This window comes from Sycon ciliatum, chromosome 10 (assembly GCF_964019385.1).
Source record: "Sycon ciliatum chromosome 10, ocSycCili1.1, whole genome shotgun sequence".
Lineage (NCBI taxonomy): Eukaryota > Metazoa > Porifera > Calcarea > Leucosolenida > Sycettidae > Sycon > Sycon ciliatum.
The window spans coordinates 1,422,148-1,443,196 of record NC_088652.1 but is presented as its reverse complement, the minus strand read 5'-3'; the positions used below and the strand labels follow the sequence as shown (position 1 = coordinate 1,443,196).

General features: G+C 47.8%; 2 protein-coding genes across 2 annotated transcripts in view; both read left to right on the top strand.

Moving 5' to 3' along the window:
• LOC135825908 (fibrillin-1-like) overlaps positions 1 to 21,049 on the top strand; it is a 289,285-nt gene that overhangs the window by 24,916 nt on the left and 243,320 nt on the right. The window lies entirely within an intron of this gene.
• Positions 17,755 to 21,049, top strand: part of LOC135825909 (uncharacterized) — a 60,905-nt gene continuing 57,610 nt past the window's right edge. Inside the window, exon 1 of the mRNA XM_065338545.1 lies at positions 17,755 to 17,832. The gene's annotated coding sequence lies outside the window, so the exon portion shown is untranslated. The remainder of the gene's footprint in view (positions 17,833 to 21,049) is intronic.

The following is a 21,049-nucleotide window of genomic DNA, read 5'->3' as shown; positions in this document are numbered from 1 at the left end:
GATGGTAATGAGACTATTAATTAACACCATTGCATATAACGTTAGTGGTAGATTTTTCTTTTGACCAGACGAGATCAGACGAGACCAGACGACGCTTGCAGACACCAGCACAAGCACTGCACCAGTCACACTCCACAGCAGCTAGCAGTTGCTCCTCACAAGCCTTGTTTCGTTCCATTATGGCGTTGGAAACTCATCAGAGGAGAGGTAGATGTTGAATGAAATGGGTTGAACTCAATGATATTGTTTTATAGAATATTTTGGCGGAATGCGTGTACAGTCAACGAACTATCATGTGTGACAAAAAAACACGAATTAAATCGTCAAGACCAGTGGTGTTATGATCCCTACCGTCACAACTATTACAGGTGTTAAGTCAATCTCAAGGAGAAGGAGAGGTACACAGAATAGGTGGCGCTAAAAACTTACACGTCACAAAGTATACTGACGTGCTGACAAAGATGCGTGTAAAGTAGAAGCCGAGTGACAGCCAACAAAATCAGTTTGGACATCTAACGTCACATTTGAAACGTCAGGCGAAATTACTGGTCAGTCGGCGACACGCATTTTTCACAAAAATTTGCGTTTCACCTGCTGGGAGAGTATGCGTGTACTCGAGTCTCATCCTGAGCACGTTTTTTTCTTCTTTTTTTTCAGCTCCAGTATAGCTGTATTTTCATTGCAAAGCCGTCCTTGATTGTTGTGTTCGTTGTTCAAACGAAGTGGACATTCAATCATGAAGGCAGAGGACATAGGAGCCTGATCGGAGTTTCTCGTGGCATAGGACGGCCACACAGAGATACTTTGGGATTTTCTGAATATAAAATACCGTACGCACGATGCTGAGATATCAAATTGTTTGTGATCTACCACATCGAGCAGAACGGGATCCAAACACAAGCTTACCGACGGTTAAGCTGCCGACCTGACTGGACAAATGATCCCTGGCTTCACCAGACGCCAGAAGTCGGACACCATGTCCTTTGCCGCGACGTCCATCTCCAAAAAGAACTCCATCTTCGTCGTGAAAAGGCTTGAAATACTCAATATTCAACCGAGATTCGCGGTCTCACCCTTTCTCAGATCGAATCATTTTTTGTTGTTGTAGTAGTTGCAGGGCAGATCCCCGCCACTACTTCAACAGAAGATGGCTCCAAAGCATGCCTGGAACAAGCCATATCGAGGTTGAAAGCCACCCCTCTCAGCACTTTTTTTGAAGAAATTCAAAATTTCAATGGTGGAAGATATACTATGAAGAGAATTTCAAAAGGTATGTTTCGCGGAGCGATCGCTCAACCTACGTCATTCAAACTTTGCAGGATGGTTCAGACGTACATGCTAGGCATGGAACCACAGAAGATGATATCATAGCTGACACACAGAGTCACACACACAGCAGATTCGTGTGCACAGATACTAAATTAGTGGACGTCGTCATCTTCTTCCCGCTGATCTCAAATGTACAATGACGTGCTATTTCGCCTGACGGTTGCTAAATGCACAAGACAAATACTTCCCGAACTTCGATAGCTGACATTGGATAGAAAGGAGTGTGGGATGCAGTGGCGAACTGTGAGATGCTAAAGCGACGTTTCCATCCATATCTGGACAACAGGGTTGGCGTCTGACGCTATAATCCTTACAGCAGATCATCCTTCTTCACATCAGTTGCAGATGTACTGTTTTTCGTGTTGTTTTGTCACACATGATAGATCAGGTATACTCATTAAGATTTTGTGCTACTCTGCTCTCAGGGACTGGCTCAATACTCACATCCTTCGCAGTGAATAACTTTTGGTATGTAGTCATTACAACACTTTCAGCATCATCCAGCACAACCATGCAGGTAAGGGAGATAAGAGACATAAGTTAATCCTTTAGTTGTAACTGCAGTGTGAATCAGTAATTAGTAGTTAAATATATTATACGTAGGACTCAGTGACCAGTTAAGGCCCCGTGGCCAACCACGGTCCCCGTGACCAGTACGCCAGCCCTCCCCCCCCCCCCCCCGCCCCCCTCCTCACACAACAAGTCGCCAGATGATTTACAAGTCACAAAACCCCAGTCACATGTCATCATACCTGTGCACACTCTGTGACTGCTCACCAAGTGCCTTGTACTGCAGTGCTTTTTGTGGCAACTGTAATTCCCTGTCAGTAGTCACCGGCGGAATGTTCAGTTGTGACCACTGGCATTCCATTAGAATCTTCTCATGTGGAATTTAGCGTAACCCTTTTCAGTCTGCTTTGGAAGGTCATGTGACATGAACATAATAGTTGATAAAAAGTGAAAACGACCAAGGAACTACAAGTTACACTATACTATCCACTAACACCACCAGTTACTAAACAATCAGCTCATGCGATAACCAGGGAGTAGTACAATACCGGGAGGTGACACGGGCACACATCTAGGCGGGCGAGCTTTGCCTCAGGTCACTTTTCTGTGGAGCGCTGTGTCCCGGGAAACGTCACGAAATGTCGTACTTTGCGTACCTTTATCGTAGCATTTCGTAGCATTTTTCAAAAATTTTCATAGAACCACTTCAAGAGAGTGCCAGAATGCTGTCAAGAAGTTTTCGAGCAGTACTTTTTGAAGTTTGTTTTGACGATGTAGGGAAGGAATCCATCAGTCTTTGCTGAGTGATGAGGATGAATCCTACGAATGATATCAAGTAGCAGCTGGCCTTCGCACGGGTACCTTCAGTGTGTCCAGTATTTACGTGGGCGGCTTGTAAGAGTGAATTTTTCTTCTTAATTTAATTTGTATTACTTTTAGTTATTCACGTCGTTTCTAGGGGAATAGATAATGTTGACGCAAGTTTTAGTCACAATGAACGACATGTTTCAGGTATGGCTGACCCATATGGCTGACCCGTCTCAAGATAGTAAGACTATTCCGAATCTAGATGCTATAGTCGTCTGAGTGAAACACAAAATTAAATAAATTTTATACTGCTGAGACAACTAGCTATTCGCAAATGTCACTATGACGCATGTCTGTGTCAAGCAAGGAGTAGCACAATGGTACAATGGTATTGTGCTACTCCCTGCTACAAAGCCTGAGATGTTACGCGTTAACAGGAACTGGTGTTGATGATAAGTGGAATTATGTACATTGTTACTGGTGCAAGTAACCATGCCGTGTAAGTCATGTATGCAGGTAATCAGACCAAGCGTAAAAGGATAAAGATAGCTTGCTTATGTACTACTAGTACGTGTGCTTATTATAGATACTTTGTTTGACTACTAGTTGTATGTGTCTGCATATTACTATACGTAATAGTACGTAATTGCTTTTACTACAATTTGTACTTTGTGGGGAGCTGCGTGACGATGAAATATGGCCACCAAGAGCGTACGCAATCAGAATCGTACAATATCATTACGTAGAGGATATAACCCGAGTCAGAGGGTTATACTGGCTGAATATAAATCCCGACTGCGATAGCAGGAGGGATTTATATGAGGGTACGGTATAACCCGACTAGGAGGGTCATATCCTACTTATGCCAGGTACCCTTACGCATATCCAGAACAATGAACCTATTTGGAGATCTCGTACATCATGCAGTACATGAACATCTTCTGATGGTTATTAATTGTCAATTGAAAGAATGGTCGAGCAACATCAGAAGGAGATTCCTCCGTGGATGTTTGGCATAAGATTTCCTTTCAGTTCCAGTGCATATTGTAGCATCTTCATGATCTTGTCTCGTGAGCGGTGCGGAAATCAACTGAATTGCTGGGGTGCTGGAGTTTGTCGTTGAATCAAACTGCCGTCACTAGTTACATGTAGATTACAGCTTGGACTCTTTGGGAGTAAGTGTTACTATAATTATGGTACAGTGCTGATTTTATCATGCGGCATCTTATAATCAGTTTTGCTTACTACTTGCAAGTAGATGCATTTGCATACACCCGTTTTGTATCAATGTATCACATTTCAATCCAATCTAGCATTTTCCAATCGGGTTGAAGTACACTCTGTATTATAAACTTAGTTACGAAGGAGACAGTCTGTTGATGATCTTTAACTCTTTGAAGTACAATGTACATTGCTGACCCATTTGGGATACTTCATGGTTATTCGACGTTCTTTATCTTCAGATTCAGTATAACAGAATACTCTGTAGACGAATTCCAGGTCATTCTTCTGTTCCATTGTGTACTGTTCCTTGTCAGTGTGCCGTTCTGTGTGGAGTGTACACGTGCATGTGGTGTCTGTTGTGAATGGTCCGCGCGCTGGAGTACTGCCGCCGTACAAGTTCACTGCCTTTCAGACAGTGAACTTGTACGGCGGCAGTACCCTAACGTAAGTACCGTGCACCGGGATTTATATTGGCTAGTATCAATCCCGCGCGGGATTTATGCTAGATGAGCACTGATTGGCTGAAAACAGGCCCTCCGTACCGTACCATGGTATAATCCATGATTATAACCAATGTTACTTTTATGGCACCGTGGAATCGTGTACAGCGTACAATGCCACAAGTCATCCCTGTGCCATTCATGTTATGCAAATAATCACCAGGGAGTAGAACAAAAGGTGGTCATGTCAAACACAAAAGGATAAAGATGAATAGTTTTATGTATGCGCACGTGCGCGCGTGTGTGGTGTACAAGTACAAGAGGGTGTGTGTATGTGTGTGGGTGTAATTGCAATTGGCGTTGGGCAGGCAGACTTCGCAGCCGCACGCAAGTCGTCGCTCTTCCTCTTCTGTCCACGGGTTCTGGGGGTTAAAAAAGCAACAAAGCAAGCAGGCCTGGCCTCATTCAGTGCTGAAAACAAGTGATCTTGAACATTATGTTCAAGTCTATACAAATAAATAAGTTTCAAAATTTTCGGAATGAGTTTTCCAAAGAGTTACATAAGCTAACACGTTGAGATGAAGTAGAATGGTAGATAAATAGGTATACTTTCGAAATATCCCAACTTGGTGAGGTGTCCGAGTGGGTCCAAATGAGAAATTCAGGTTCGTGTTACACCATGTCAAGATGAGAAAATTCCATCACGTTACTTACCTAGGATAGCGTCCTCCATATTCGTCACTTCCATCCATTTTGGGAAGTCGAGACTTGGCAGCAGTGTGGACGATGTACCAGAGTAGCTCCCAAAAAAGGCTCGAGCTGAAAAGAACAAGTGGCAGCTTGTCACGAAGGGATACGTCTGGTCTTCTCGTCACTATTTGAAGGTTTCTCAGCGCTGTCAAAAGAGCAAAAATTTGAATTTTCGCGCGGTTTGTATTTTTTTTGTGAGGCAAAGCTCGTAATCCCGGATGTGTGCCCGTGTCATCTCCCGGTATTGTACTACTCCCTGGCGATAACATTGCACGACACTGACTCTCCATCCGAAGATGATAGTGTACACAAGTTCGCCTTTTTTCTTTCTTGAATATTGCAGCGAAGGATGCTAGCTCGGCCAGCTCCTATGGGGTAAACTACGGTTAGAACCGGGTCCATATTCGATATTCGGATCAGGCTTTAAGCAGGCATCAAGCCAATGCCGCTTCCCACCCGAATTTAGTGAATGCGATACAATAGACCATACATAATTCTCCTTTGATCTTGAACTGCTTTTGGCTGATGTTCGGGAACGTTTTGCTGGAGACTCGGACATCTGGACTTTGCAAACAAACATTTTTCTTTTTCCTCAAATGGCCGGGAGCAACAAAAACCAACCATTGTTGTCACTTTACACCAGGGAATAGTAAAATATCATCATGATCATGATCATTATCCCCACCACTGCCAACAAAAAGCCTTCTCATCTTGTTTGTTCATTATTCTTGTCCAGGAGAACTATGAAACTCGTATTGTAAAGATTGATATGGTGAGTATATAAATGTAACTAGCAGGATTTCAGACAGTGCTGATGTGTCCCATTACTGTCAGCTATTATTAAATTTTGTAATAGATGGCAGAAAGAAATTGGCACATCTCCAATAGAGTGTACGCAGTAACGAAGTCATAACAATGACTCGGCGGAATTCCGGAACCACTTATGGGCACTGAGTATATGCGAAACGGCTCATGGACGTTGAGTACATGCGAAACGGCTCATTGGCGTTGAGTATATGGGCCGCGATCAGCTAAAAACATGTCTTTGGGGTTTCGTAAAAAAGTTGGGAAATGACGAAAAGAAAAAAATGTTTTTTTGGAGCGCGTTCACTCTGCACTTCATTCATGATGTGGCAATCATCTTCTCAAATTTTGTTCAAACACTTGTTTGGCGGTCTAGTTCAAGTAGCTGGCGAGAAGAGACTGACAATGTCCGCATCTAGTGATACTAGAGCAGCTCACAGGGCCAGACGATCGCTGTGCATGGCCCAGGTTTGTTCACAGTTCAGGTGCCTGCAAGTCCGCGGCGGCGGGTCTGCAGAGCGACACTGACCATTTTTTGGGATCTCAGTGATGTTGATGTCGACATTGAAGCTGAATCGTCCCCGTCGTCTCCAGTAGCGAAGATGCACAAGTTGTGGGCTAGTAAGTCGTCTGACGCAGTCTCGGAAGCGCAGGCGACGATCGAAAGTGTCACTGCCAGAATCGAAAGAGTATGCAAGTGCAACGCCGCCCAGAGCATCTGGTGTTGCTTTCCAGGAAGCACTTGGGCCATGCCTTTGAACTGATGTCGTTGACATGCTCAAGTCTGTGTCAACATCTTTAGTTCCGTTGTATTGTGCTCCGCCACAAAAGCCACTAAGTTTGTCTCTTTGTGTCAGACTGTGCAAAAACTGTCATTTTCTATTTCAAAGTACATATTTCGAAAGCGGTGTTTGGGGCACTAGTAGATTACTTTTCTGCCCTGTATCACCTTCAAGAGGTCAAGTAAGGTCCCAAGAACTGTTTTCTGGGGGAAAACAAAATTTGAAAAATTTCACTCTAAGACATGTTTTAGCTGGTTGTGGCCCATATGTGAAACCGCCGCGGTGCTCAAAACTCAAGAGAAAAGAAAAAAGGAAGACACAAATGAACAAGCTGTCAAAAAAGGAGCAAAATCTGGCCGGAATTGTTGAAAAACAACAAGATAAGGGAAACAAGAGGAAAAAGGGAAATTGAGCTAGTGTGTGTGTGTGTGTGTGTGTGTGTGTGTGTGTGTGTGTGTGTGTGTGTGTGTGTGTGTGTGTGTGTGTGTGTGTGTGTGTGTGTGTGTGTGTGTGTGTGTGTGTGTGTGTGTGTGTGTGTGTGTGTGTGTGTGTGTGTGTGTGTGTGTGTGTGTGTGTGTGTGTGTGTGTGTGTGTGTGTGTGTGTGTGTGTGTGTGTGTGTGTGTGTGTGTGTGTGTGTGTGTGTGTGTGTGTGTGTGTGTGTGTGTGTGTGTGTGTGTGTGTGTGTGTGTGTGTGTGTGTGTGTGTGTGTGTGTGTGTGTGTGTGTGTGTGTGTGTGTGTGTGTGTGTGTGTGTGTGTGTGTGTGTGTGTGTGTGTGTGTGTGTGTGTGTGTGTGTGTGTGTGTGTGTGTGTGTGTGTGTGTGTGTGTGTGTGTGTGTGTGTGTGTGTGTGTGTGTGTGTGTGTGTGTGTGTGTGTGTGTGTGTGTGTGCGTTCAGTTCTCTTGAGAGAGGAGGAAGCAGTTTTTGGAGCTCCGAACTCTTCTTTCTTCGTAGTGAGTTTAGGGCCACGGGCTGGCTCCTGGCTTCTGCCAGGGCCAGCCCTGGTGAGTAGAAAACACTTAGTGACGCGGTGTTAGACAAGGCAGTCTTCATCTTGCTGCCGCGGAGGAGGAAAATTCAGCGTTGACGACATGGCCACTTCGGATGTGGCCACTCGCGCTGACCCTCTTTCGCCTGGGTGTAGAGGTCTTGCAAACCCTCGCCCAGAGTCTTTTCACTCGCGTGCACCAGCGGCTCGAAAGGTTGTTCTGTCTCTGGGAACGTGGAACGTCAGGACTCTTGTCGACACTGACGGAAATTTGAATACGGCGTCCAAAGCAAAAAAATCAAGGAAAGTTTGTTCGAATATTCGCGAGGAGAGAAAAATTGACCTTGTGTGTCGTCAGCTCGAAAAGTATGGAATGGACATCGTTGGCCTCCAGGAGACGCTTTGGTTTGGCTCTCATCAATATACTGTCGGAGATTGCTTAGTTTTGACAAGTGGTCGCCCAACACCGACTGGGGATGAGCCTGCTCGTCGTGGTGAAGGGGTTGCTGTCGTTTTGCGAGGCAGATGCAGGGAGGCATTTGAACGCGGAGGCTCTTGCTGGACGGCGGTCAGCTCCAGACTCCTGTCATTGCAGGTAAAATTCGTATGTGGTCGGAATCAGTCTGTGTCTTGCCTGCACTTCGCTGTGGCGTATGCCCCCACGTTTGTCAGGCCCCGTGAGGAGAAAACTCAATTCTACGCAGATGTCCAGTCCTTCATTGACAGTATTCCCAGGAGCGATCAATTCGTCCTTCTTGGTGACTTCAACGCCCATGTTGGCAGTGCTGGTGCGGATGGTGACTGGTCAAGTGTCAGAGGCCCTCATGGTTTTGGTCGAATGAACTCAGCTGGAGAGGATTTGCTCAATTTCTTGTCCAGAAATGGTGCCCTCATATGTAACACGTGGTTTCGGAAGAATGATGTTCATAAGCATACCTGGTTTCATCCTCGATACAAACAGCCTCACTGCATTGACTACTGCATCATTCCTCAGAGCCGACGCTCCCAGTGTATTGATTGCCAAGTCATCCGGTCTGAGGAATGTGATACCGATCATAAATTCTTGGCTATGAAATTGCGCCTGTTTCCATCGTACCCGTGCTGTCGTCAGAAAACCCATTGCTGTGTCCAAGCTGTTGTGCAAGCCTGGCGGAGATGACGAACCGGACACTCGTAAGGTCTTTCGCGACATGCTGGATGCAGAGTTGGAGGGAGCCTGGTCGCATGAGCCATCCTTGGATGACTGGTGGACTACCATCAAGACAACAACTATCAAGGTTGCAGAGGATTGCTTGGGCAGAGAGAGCCGTAGACAGCCGGAGTGGTTTCGGGATAGTCAGGCAGAGCTTGAACCTTTCCTACTGGAGAGGGATCGGCTGTTTGCTGTTTGGGTGTCTACACGCAAAGTCAGTGATTGCAATGCCTATAAGTGTGCCCGCAGCTCCGCGCGGAGGGAAGTCAGACGCGTCAAGCAGGAATGGCTACTCAACAAGGCCCAGGATTGCAAACGTTTCAGCCTCACGTCCAAGGGTGGCTGGGAGTGCATCAGACACATCCAGGCTGCGTTTCAGGGACTAAAACCGAAGGTCACAACAGCGATCAAGAATTCAATGGGACAGGTTTGTGACACCCCCGAGGCCACGAACATGCGGTGGCGGGAGCACTTTGGGAGAGTTCTCAATATCGTCAGCGACTTTGACGTGGAAACCCTCGACTCTATTGACCAGCGTCCGGTCTTGGGGGAGCTTGCGGATGTTCCCGACCGTGTGGAGATTCGTAAGGCCATGCAAGCACTGAGGAACGGCAAAGCTTGTGGTAGCTCTGAAGTCTTTGCTGAGATGCTGAAGTATGGTGGTCCTGTTCTACTGGGTAAGCCGCAGGAATTGCTGGAGGAGGTCTGGCGAGCTGGTCGAGTACCGCAGGATTGGGTGGATGCCATCCTAGTCCCTATCCCCAAGAAGGGTGATCTGAGTCTGACTGATAACTGGCGCGGGATTGCCCTTCTCGACGTGGTTGGCAAGCTTGCTGCACGGCTTATAGCGGACCGTCTGCAGCGTGTTGGGGAACAGTATCTGCCTGATTCTCAGTGCGGTTTTCGCAGAGGCAGGGGCTGCTCGGATATGGTATTCTCTGTTCGGCAAGTCGCGGAGAAGTTGCATGAGCATTCTTCCAAGGGATTCGCAGTATTCATTGACCTCCGAAAGGCCTATGACTCGGTGCCGCGGGCCGCCTTGTGGAGGGTGCTTGCAAAGCTTGGCGTACCAGAGGTGCTGGTTTCCGTAATTCGATCGTTCCATGTCGACATGTCGGCATCTATACGCATTGGTGGCGAGCTGTTGGAGCCGATTGCGGTGGGGAACGGACTGCGTCAAGGATGCACCATGGCCCCGATTCTTTTCAATTTGTACATGCTTGCTGTTGTCGAGAAATGGCATGAAGCAATAGCTGGTGACGACGAGATTGGACTATCAATTTGTCAGTTTCGTCAGGACAGACTGTTCAACACACGTCTCCGAGCATACACCAGGGCTCCACTAACGGAATGCCAGTTTGCGGACGATTCTGCACTTCTTGCCAAGACTCACCCCGGTGCAGAGAGAGCACTCGCTGGGTTTGAGACTACTGCTTCTGCCTTTGGGCTCAAGGTTAACATGGCCAAGACAAAGTTCATGGCTATTGGGACTGGGGTGGTGAACGAGGACATGGCACCTTTAAACGGCACGGTGGAGCACGTGCACTCCTTTCGTTATCTTGGATGCCATGTGACACCGGATGCCAGGTGTACCTATGATGTGTCGCGTAGAATTGCTGCTGCATCGGGCGCTTTCCACAGTTTGAAGGATGCAGTGTTCTACAACTCGGACTTCACCATCGGCATCAAGCGTGTAGTATATGGCGTCACTGTTCTGGCTGTCCTCCTGTATGGTTCTGAGACTTGGACAACACGGCAAAGGGACCTGCAGCGGCTTGACGTGTTTCACCATCAGTGCTTGAGGATGATCTTGCACATCGGTCGTGCACGCCAGATTGATGAGCACATCTCCAATTTGCAGGTGCGGAAATGGTGGGGCGACTTGGAGCAGCCGGCTGACAAGATTCGCAGGCGGCGGCTGCAGTGGCTGGGCCATATGGCACGTATGCCGAGGGGCGACCGCATCCCTCGTCAGCTGTTGTTTGGCTCCTTGCCATCGAAGCGCCCACCCCATGGTCCGAGGAAGCGGTGGAAGGACGTGGTGCGGACCGACCTGGCGGCAATTGGCATTGAGCCCAATTCCTGGTTCGACGTGGCAAGTAATCGCCGTGAGTGGAGGTCCCAGTGCCTTGATGGGGTGGATCGTATTGTACTTGCCCGTCAAGAGCCTGTCGACAAGCCTCTGCTTTGCGGTGTGTGCAACCGCAGTTTCCGCCGCCGTCAGGATATCGCACGGCATCGTTGTACATCGCGGCGTTCAATAGCAATTATAACCCGTGGGAATGCGCCGTCACGTCGGTCGTCGGGTCCTGGTGCCGCTTCCCGGAGACAGCGCTAATCCAAGAGCTGCCCCGTATGGGGCCACTTAGCCAGTCATGGCAGTGGAGAAGAAGGAAGAAGGTGTGTGTGTGTGTGTGTGTGTGTGTGTGTGTGTGTATATTTGTTCCCTCTGGGGACGGTTTGAATTTTCCGAGCTCCCCTGGTTGTCGAAAGTAGTTAGTTCCACGAGTCTTCTGGGGCGGCTCTGGTCCACCAGGGCCGTCCCAGGACATGTAATTCTCAGCGCAAGAGATTCAGGGCCAGCGCAGCAAGAAGACGGGGTGTCGAACGATGGCACCACTTCTTGTTGCGCCTGAATCTCCCACTCGCGGCGGATTGGCAAACCCCCGAGTGGACGGAGACCAGCGCTTCAAAAAATCTGCCCAAGCACGGAGAGAGAGGAGGAGACGCTGCCTGATCCGCGTCGGATCCTGGAATGTTCGTTCTCTTGTTGAGAGCGAAGGGAACATCGAAACGGCAAGTATCCAAAACAAGGTTGTTGAAGACAGGAAACTGGACCTCGTCATCTCCGAACTACATCGACTCAGCTTGGACGTCGCTGGTGTACAGGAAACACACTGGTTTGGTGAACATCTATACGAGGACGACAAAGGAAATACAGTGATAACGTCTGGGCGAGCTGTGGACGCAAATACCCATCGTCGTCGAGGAGAAGGAGTTGCACTAATACTCAATAAATTTTCGTCCGGCGCGTGGAAAGCTGGTGGTAGTTTTTGGAGGTCGTTTGGTCCGCGTGTGGTACTAGCACGTCTCAAACTTCCACTCAGCCATCCCAGGGGAGTGAACAATCCTAAATCGATTTATGTCATCAGTGCCTACGCCCCAACGTTTGCCAGTCCAAGAACAGCAAAGGATGAGTTTTTTCACCAATTGCAGTGTGCCATCAATGTATGCAAGGACCATCAATATATCCTGCTTGGTGACTTCAACGCGCGCGTTGGCTCTGGTATGGCTGAGGATGAGTGGGGCAGAGTACGTGGGCCTCATGGTTTGGGCCAACTGAACAGTGCTGGAACCGAGCTGCTGTCCTTTCTGTCTATGAATAAAGCTAGTCTTTGTAACACCTGGTTTGCGAAAAGGGACATCTTCAAGCGGACGTGGCAACACCCTGGGTCAATGGCTTGGCACTGTATTGACTACATCATTGTTCGCCAAGCCGATCAGCGGCAGTGCATGGATGTCACCACAGTACGGAATGCGGAGTGTGGGAGCGATCATGAGCTACTTACCATGTCTTTCGACCTGGATACTCCGGCCGTGCGCCGCCGTGCTGCCCGTCATAGCCCTCCGGTTTTCCAATTTGATGTTGCCAAGAGTGCGTGGCGAAAATCCTGATCTTCCGTCAAAGCAGTCTGCAGCCGAACACTACCAGTCGGATGTTGCTAAAGAGCTCACTGATCGGTGGCCCGAGGAGGGCAGTGTTGAGAGCCAATGGACTGCGGTACGTGATGCTGTTGTTACATCAGCTATGGATAACTTGGGTCCACGAAAGAGACGCCAGTCAGACTGGTTTGCTGATAGCCAGGATGTCATTCAACCGCTCTTGGACGAACGCAATGCAATGTAAAATGTGTGGGTTCAACATGGTAGGCTCCGTGACGATCACTATTCCAAGTTCAAGGCTGCCCGCGCTGCTGCCCGTTCTGCAGTACGTCAAGCGAAGGTGGATTGGATCAAGAACAAGGCACAGCAGGCCTCGGAGTCCCGATTTGACGGCGCGGCAGTTTGGAAGTGTATAGGAGATTTGCAGGCGTGCTGTCGTGGACGGGTGGGCACCCGGGTGTCTGCTATCAAGGATGAAAATGGTAACTTGTGTGAGTCTCAGGAGGAACAGGATGGTCGGTGGAGTCGTCATTTCGACACAGTGTTGAATATCCCATCTACGTTCGTCCCTGCGGTACTGGGCTCTCTCCCACATTGCCCGGTTGCTGATGATTTGGCCAACGTCGGCTGAAGTGCGACGTGCAATCGATAAGCTGAAGCCTGGCAAGGCTGCTGGCGCATCCAGGATTTTGCCGGAGCTGGTTAAGTACGGTGGTTTTCCTCTACGGGACAGGATGCTAGATCTGTTTGGTGCTGTGTGGAACTCCGGACAGGTACCGCAGGAATGGGTTGATGCTACTCTCGTACCCATCCCCAAAAAAGGCGACCTGCAACTGTGTGACAATTGGCGTGGCATTGCTCTGTTGGATGTTGTGGGGAAGGTGCTGGCTGCCATCATACAGACACGTCTCCAGCGGCTAGCGGAGACCCTGCTGCCAGACTCGCAGTGTGGTTTTAGGCGCGGGCGCTCGTGCTCGGACATGATCTTCTCTGTACGCCAACTTGTGGAGAAATCTCTCGAGCATGACACGAAAGGCTACATGGTTTTCATCGACTTGCGCAAGGCCTACGATTCAGTGCCCAGAGAGTGTATGTGGCGTGTACTTGCTTGTGCTGGGGTACCGGACACCCTCCTCGCTGTCATCAAGTCCTTTCACACAATCCGCACATCCCAGGGACACACTCAGCCCATCAACATCAACAACGGCTTGAGGCAGGGGTGCTCTATGGCCCCCGTGCTTTTCAATCTATTCATGTGGGCCGTTTTCACTGTTTGGTCCCGGAGAGTGTCGGCAGTTCCTGGTGTCGGCATGGAGGTTCGCTATTGCATTGACGGAAATTTGTTCGGCAAGCCGAGGACGCGAAAGATATCGACCAAGTTTGGGGAATGTCAGTTCGCCGACAATTTAGCCTTGTTAGCGACTACACGTGACGGTGCTCAGCTCGCACTCTCTGTATTCCAGGCGACTGCTGCTGATTTTGGACTAACTGTCAGCACTACCAAGACCCAATTCATGGTGTGCGGCAGCAACATCCAAGATGCAGACTGTGTCCCACTCACGCTGGCGGATGTTGAGATCAAGAATGTGGCTGAATTCAGGTATCTGGGTTCCATTATCGCCAGCAACAGCCGTTCGGCAGTGGACGTCAACGCCCGCATTGCGAGTGCCTCCAAGGCCTGTGGTGCTTTACAGCGCCCTGTATTTGCCAATGGTCAGCTTCCTGTGTTCTTGAAGAGGTGTGTTTTCAACGCGTGTGTCATGTCCTTACTACTATACGGTTCTGAGTGCTGGGTCCCCCTTCAGGGCGACTTGCAACGCCTGTCCACCTTCCATATGCGTTGCGTCCGCTCTATCCTTGGTGTGTCGAGACAGCAGATGTGGGATGCCCACATCAGCAATGCTGAACTATTGCGTATGTGGGGCGATCCGGAGACCATCACCTGTAAGCTTCGGCATCGTCGGCTAGAGTGGCTAGGTCACCTGGCGCGCATGGATGACACCCGCATGCCGAAGTGCCTTCTGTTTGGCCAGCTCCCACCTGTCAGACCTGCCCATGGACCAAGGAAACGGTGGAAGGACTGCGTGTCGGTCGATCTTCGACAAAACCAAATTGTGAACTGGTACCAGACCGCTAACACATCTCGCGTGGAATGGCGATGTAGATACCAAGACCAGGATAAGGAACTGGCCGCAGCAGCCCCCGTTGAGTGCCCCACCTGTGGAAAGGTCTGCTCTAGACCAAGTGATCTTAAGCGCCACAAGTGCACAGCGGAGCGTCGCAAGCCAGTCCATCAGCAGCGTGGTGCATGTCAATGCGCGGATTGTGGGAGATGGTACCGTAGCAGGGGTGGACTCGCTGTGCACAGGTGTCAGCCTGCCTCAATCGCTAGCCAGCCCGCTTCCGCTCCTTGTAGACCTCGCCAGAACCGCCCAACAACGGATGAACGTGCCAAGTTTCCACTAATGTGTCAGCACTGCTCTCGGAGATTTCGGCAGTCCAGGGACCTGACCCGGCACCGGCGTGTTTGCTCCTCTCCCTCCTCCCGCAATGGGACCACGTAACCTTTAAGGCAGTGGGTCGACAGGACAGGACAGGTGTGTGTGTGTGTGTGTGTGTGTGTGTGTGTGTGTATGTGTGTGTGTACCGCACGAAGACGACGACTTGGAACGACTCTGAGCGTTGGCTCATGGAATGTTCGCTCTGTTGTGGAGAGTGATGGACCAGTTCTAGCGGCAGCCGTGAGAGGAATCGTTTCCGATGATAAGCCAGATCCATAGCTGCTGGAGATGGCTCTCTCGAACATGGTCCCGCTCGTCGTTCTATATTGTCGGCCCCGTAAGGGGACACGTGACCGTAATGGCAGTGTTTACCAGGACCAGGACCAGGTGTGTGTGTGTGTGTGTGTGTGTGTGTGTGTGTGTGTGTGTGTGTGTGTGTGTGTGTGTGTGTGGGTGGGTGGGTGGGTGGGTGGGTGGGTGGGTGGGTGGGTGGGTGGGTGGGTGGGTGGTTGCGTGCGTGCGTGCGTGCGTGCGTGCGTGTGTAAGGGAATGGCTTTGGCTGGGTTGGCTAGTATGAATATTAAACTGACATATGCTTATAGTTGAGAAAAGAGCAGTTCAATTAGTGGCATGAAAACAGGATAAAAGAAAAGTGTTTGCCAGTGATCACGGCCTTCTGCCTTTGAATAACATTATAGCACTAACTTAGAACACCGTGTATCGATATGATACTGTATGTCCGCAAACAAAAAGTGAAACATTATGTGCTTTATAAAACAGGACCTACAACCCAGCAGGAAGGGCAAACAAGTGGATTTAGAGAGTCGGCGTGGAGAAAGCAATTTTATTAGTGCAATTTAAAAGAGTATAATAGATGCAGACATGGCCAGACAACAACGAGTTCATGGAATTTTTAAGGATTTTTATGTTATTCAAAATCGATTTTCGTGTTCCGCTCATCAGTGTTGTTGTCTGGCCATGTCTGCATCTATTATACTCTTAAAGGGATTTAGATTGAAATTTCTGTGTGGACTTTGACTTTTATGGCGTGACGCAGTGGGTGAGTCATTTCGCTAGGAATCCAGCGGTGTTTCAATTACAAGGTCATGGCATTAGATGTGCTGACGTATGACATGAAAGCAGTACTTTTTGGATCCCGGATTATTTCCTTTTTCAGCGCTTCATGAAATTGCATCGAGTCTTTAGTGGATCGCTGCGCTTTACAGTCGAGTGCCGATTATCCACACCCCTCGGGGCACGGGGCTGTCTCTAACGTGTTGGGAAGAGGAGTATGTTAGGATAAGGGAATGAGTACACAACAATCTAAACCACGTGTATTCCTTTTTCATCAACCATCATACCAACACTGCGCTCTCCAGCCGACCGGGACACAACGTTGCCACAGCACACCACCAGCAAAACAACACATCCGTTGATACTGAATTCCTTTGTACAGCTGTATATTATGGTGAGTATAATGCACGTGCCTGACTGGGCGCGAAGTTAAGAGCTAAGCAAAAGAACGGAATTGCAAACTACAGTGAAAAACTAAACTGGAGTGTGCTCAGGGTTGTAGAGTGTAGTCATGGTCTAGTGGTTAATGTAAAATCGGTACAGGGCCGAATGCAGTGGTTAATGTAAAATCGGTACAGGGCCGAATGCAGTGGTTAATGTAAAATCGGTACAGGGCCGGATGTGGTGGTTAATGTAAAATTGGTACAGGGCCGAATGTGGTGGTTAATGTAAAATCGGTACAGGGCCGAATGTGGTGGTTAATGTAAAATCGGTACAGGGCCGAATGTAGTGGTTAATGTAAAATCGGTACAGGGCCGAATGTAGTGGTTAATGTAAAATCGGTACAGGGTCGAATGTAGTGGTTAAGGTAAAATCGGTACAGGGTCGAATGTAGTGGTTAATATAAAATCGGTACAGGGCCAAATGTAGTGGTTAATGAAAAATCGGTACAGGGCCGAATGTAGTGGTTAATGTAAAATCGGTACAGGGCCGAATGTGGTGGTTAATGTAAAATCGGTACAGGGCCGAATGTAGTGGTTAATGTAAAATCGGTACAGGGCCGAATGTAGTGGTTAATGTAAAATCGGTACAGGGCCGAATGTAGTGGTTAATGTAAAATCGGTACAGGGCCGAATGTAGTGGTTAGTGTAAAATCGGTACAGGGCCGAATGCTTCGACTGCTCACTGGTTTAGTTAGCATGCACATGTCCCACAATTTAATAAATAAGTATAATAGTAATTGCTATTCTACTGTACTACCTGCAATTCCATTTCTACTGTCCAATGATCAGCGATTTGTTCAACATTATTATTTTTGAAGTATTTGCATTTAAGGCTTCAGAGTCATGTATTGCTGTTACTTGAGTAGCAGGCTGATCTAGTGCGATAGTAGCACCCCTTGATATCCTTGTTTACACTATGTATTACTGTGTGGTCCGGAGATTCATTGTGATGGGAAAGCACAAAATAATCGAGTCCTGTGATTTGAAGTTTGTGGGTTTTCACATTTTGGGATGCAACTTGGCAAAATACCATTGTCGGTTGTACGGCAATCTTGCATTTGTTTAGCTTGTTGGAGAGGTCCAAATGATACCGTGCGATATGGGGACTTCCTGCTTTCGTGGCTGTTGCATAGCGTATCGTACCCCAAAAATGCTGCTGTGAGTCCCGCTTCGCAAGATACTGATACCGTTTTTGCACTTCTTTTGCATCTAATTTTCCCTTCTCTGACCTGCAGCAGGCCAGCAATGCGTTTGACAACGCTGTACTCATACCCCTGAGTTGTAGCGCAACTTATCGTGGAAATAAGCACACGTTCCACACAGCTAGTAAGTTAAGCCATAATTATTGTACTTGCATACGTAAACTGGCATGAATAAGTTAAATACTGTGTCCGTTCTCGAAGGGAACTCACGACGGCCGCTAACACCCGGTAAACCCTAGCGGCAGATGCAGCGCCTAAAGGTGAGGGTGAGTGGATAAGTCTCACAACCACTGGCACAAGTGCCAAGAAACCCCATTAGCTGCATCCATGTACCCCTTGTGCCTGGCCACAAGTTCCCAGTTGACTGTGGGTTGCATGAATGGGTTCTGTTTAACCAAATGACTGCCAGAGCGCTCCAAGACGTTCATAAGGCTTGAGAGCGATGAATTCTGAAATCAAAAAAAAGTAATTTAAAATAGATACTTTTGAAATGAAAAGGCTAAAAATGTATGTTATCCGCTGTTCGTCCAATATCAGCGATCATGAGCAAGATGTACCGGTAAGCCAGGTAGAGCAGCAGTTCGCATGAAAGTGACTGATGGGCTACTGGCATTGAAACATGACCTGACCGAGCTAGGAATCCAGCGACGGACTGCGGCCATGATACACAATTGTTTTTAAAGGCTTTTTATACTTGTAGGGGGAAATCCCTGTCGATTCATTGCACATCAAGTAGTGCTGTTATAGATCTCTGTGTTAGACTGCTGCCGTCCCTCGTCTTTTCTTTTTCTTTTACTATCCCTTTGCCTTCTGCCTCTTTCTAAGCTGTTGACAGAGCCTCCCTTGATTTGCAATTGTATTTGCATTAAGGATTCTCGACAGGCTTTGGCCTGAATTGGGGAAGTCTCCATCAATGGCTTACTGAAGAAGAAACCGAAGAAAAAGGAAAAAGAAAAGGAAAGGGGATAGAAAGACGCAGAGTGGTAGCAATTTGACACAGTGTTCTGTGACATCGCTACTCTATGCGTATGTGCAAACCCAGTTGGTTTTCTTTTGATAATGTTCTTGGCCATGTCATTGCACTGACGGTTTCAGGAAAAATCGCTGTTTCTGTTGCCGTTTCTGTTAAGTTGTGATAGTCTACAGTACAGTTCAGGTTCTGTGTTTTTATTTGTTTTATGCTGGATGACGAGAATATAATAATAATAATAATAATAATAATAATAATAAGCAGAGCTGAGGAGGATCTGGAACAAAAAGATAACTATTGTTCCAGTTATCATTGGTGCTCTGGGTGGTGTGTCAGGAACGAGCCGCAGCCACATCTTAAGCATTGGGCTCCACGCGTCCGTGATCCAGCGGTTGCAGCAATGTGCTATTCTGGGCACCCTGAGAATTGTGCGGTCGGTGACTGGTCATGGATGGGAGAGTGGCATGGTCGGAACGGTCGGTTGACCTTATGTTAGCCTGCCCGTAATGTCTCGATGTGTCTCAGTCTGTGTGTTTTATGATTGTGGTGCATCATGTGCTGTGTGACGAGCCGAGAGGCGTGAATTTCTGCCATATGCCCCCAGTCATGTATTGTCTTTCTCTGCATATGCCGTTTTATCTCGTCTGAGTTTGTCTTGCTTGGAGTGTCCCATGTGCAGCATGCTTGGTGTTTACTACTTGAGTAGTTCTGTTATACATGACTGTGATTTTATGTGAGTATCGAAGTTGGTATACTTGAATTTTTCTCTCATGAAGTTTATCAAAATTTGGTTCAGGATTTTCTTTTATCTTCATTGATTGGTGCTTCACCCTTGGGTCATATGGATCCCGGTGCTGTGCTTCATGCCTCCTTTCAAGCTTTCTTTTTCTGCTTTGGGAGTGAATAAAGTCGTCATAATAATAATAATAATAATAATAATAATAATAACTGGTGGTGACAGTCAATTTTTGTCATAATAATAATAATAATAATAATAATAATAATAATAATAATAATAACTGGTGGTGACAGTCAATTTTTTCTTCAGACTTTTCCCGTTTGTCTCTTTCCCTCAAACCAGTTAAAATAATAATAATAATAATAATAATAATAATAATGTCGTGAGTCAGTCCAGTGTCAAGTAAAGTCGGCGGAATAGCGCGAGCTCCAGTGTGGGGAGCAAACCCTTTCTTACAAATAATCGCCGAAGTCGCAACCACTACTTCGTACTGTTGTGCCCAGCGCGGGCTTGCGACTAGTTGGTTTGGAGGTGACAGCGTTGCGAATGACCGAGGGTCCTCAACGTCTGGTCTCACCGTCCAGGAGCGACACTGACTCACGCTGCTATCTGGTGTTCACGAGGTGTTTGTCGCGCTGGAAATGGAGCGTCTCTGTAAGTTTGTATCCCTGGTGATGTTTGTGCCTAGGCAGCACTATATAAGTGGTGCTCTTCAGGCACAATCTTCCTCAGCCTACTCAAGCTCAACTGATGAGGGGTGAATTCCCCGAAACACTGTGTATTGAGCAGGGAGTGGTGCTTTCTTGCAGGTTTGCCGAGTCGAAGGTTCGATGGACGTCTCGTGTGCTCTGGATGGCAGTCGTGAGTCAGTCCAGTGTCAAGTAAAGTCGGCGGAATAGCGCGAGCTCCAGTGTGGGGAGCAAACCCTTTCTTACAAATAATCGCCGAAGTCGCAACCACTACTTCGTAATAATAATAATAATAATAATAATAATAATAATAATAATATGAACAGGTCGCATATAGCCTGCATAGACAAACCATACGGGGTCATGCATCTGTCAATGATCGTTAACAAGAGTTGCTTGTTTGAAATCTTTTATTCTCACGATGGCCTGTGGCCAATAAGAGAAAAATAATTACAGGCACGGGGATCAGATACAGAGAGATCAAAGTTTAGCTGCTTGCTCAGGCAGTAGCGATGGCAATAGGGAGTTTATCACACAGGCTGGGCGCAATGGAGCTATAGATGTGCTGAGCAATGTGAGCAAGTACATATGGAAGAGATGACAAGTGGTAGGATGGTTGCTTTGAAATCTCGTCTGGGGTTGATTTGCCGGAGGCTGAGTGGAATCCTATTAAAGAGATCAAGAGAAGCATAGATGGGGGAATCCCTTAGCCGGTTTGTACGTGTTGTGGGTAGCTCAAAGGTTCGGGGAACCTGAGCGTGCGAATGGGTTGTATTCGGGGTAGGTGAATTGCAAGAAGGTGTGGTGGTGCATATCTATGATGCAGGCTATGTGCAAGAAGGATATGGGAGAGGGTACAGCGGCTGCTGAGTGATGGCCATTTGAGCTGGTGCAGCAGCACGGAGTGGGTTCTGTGCTCAAAGAGGGGGAGCTGCAAACAGAG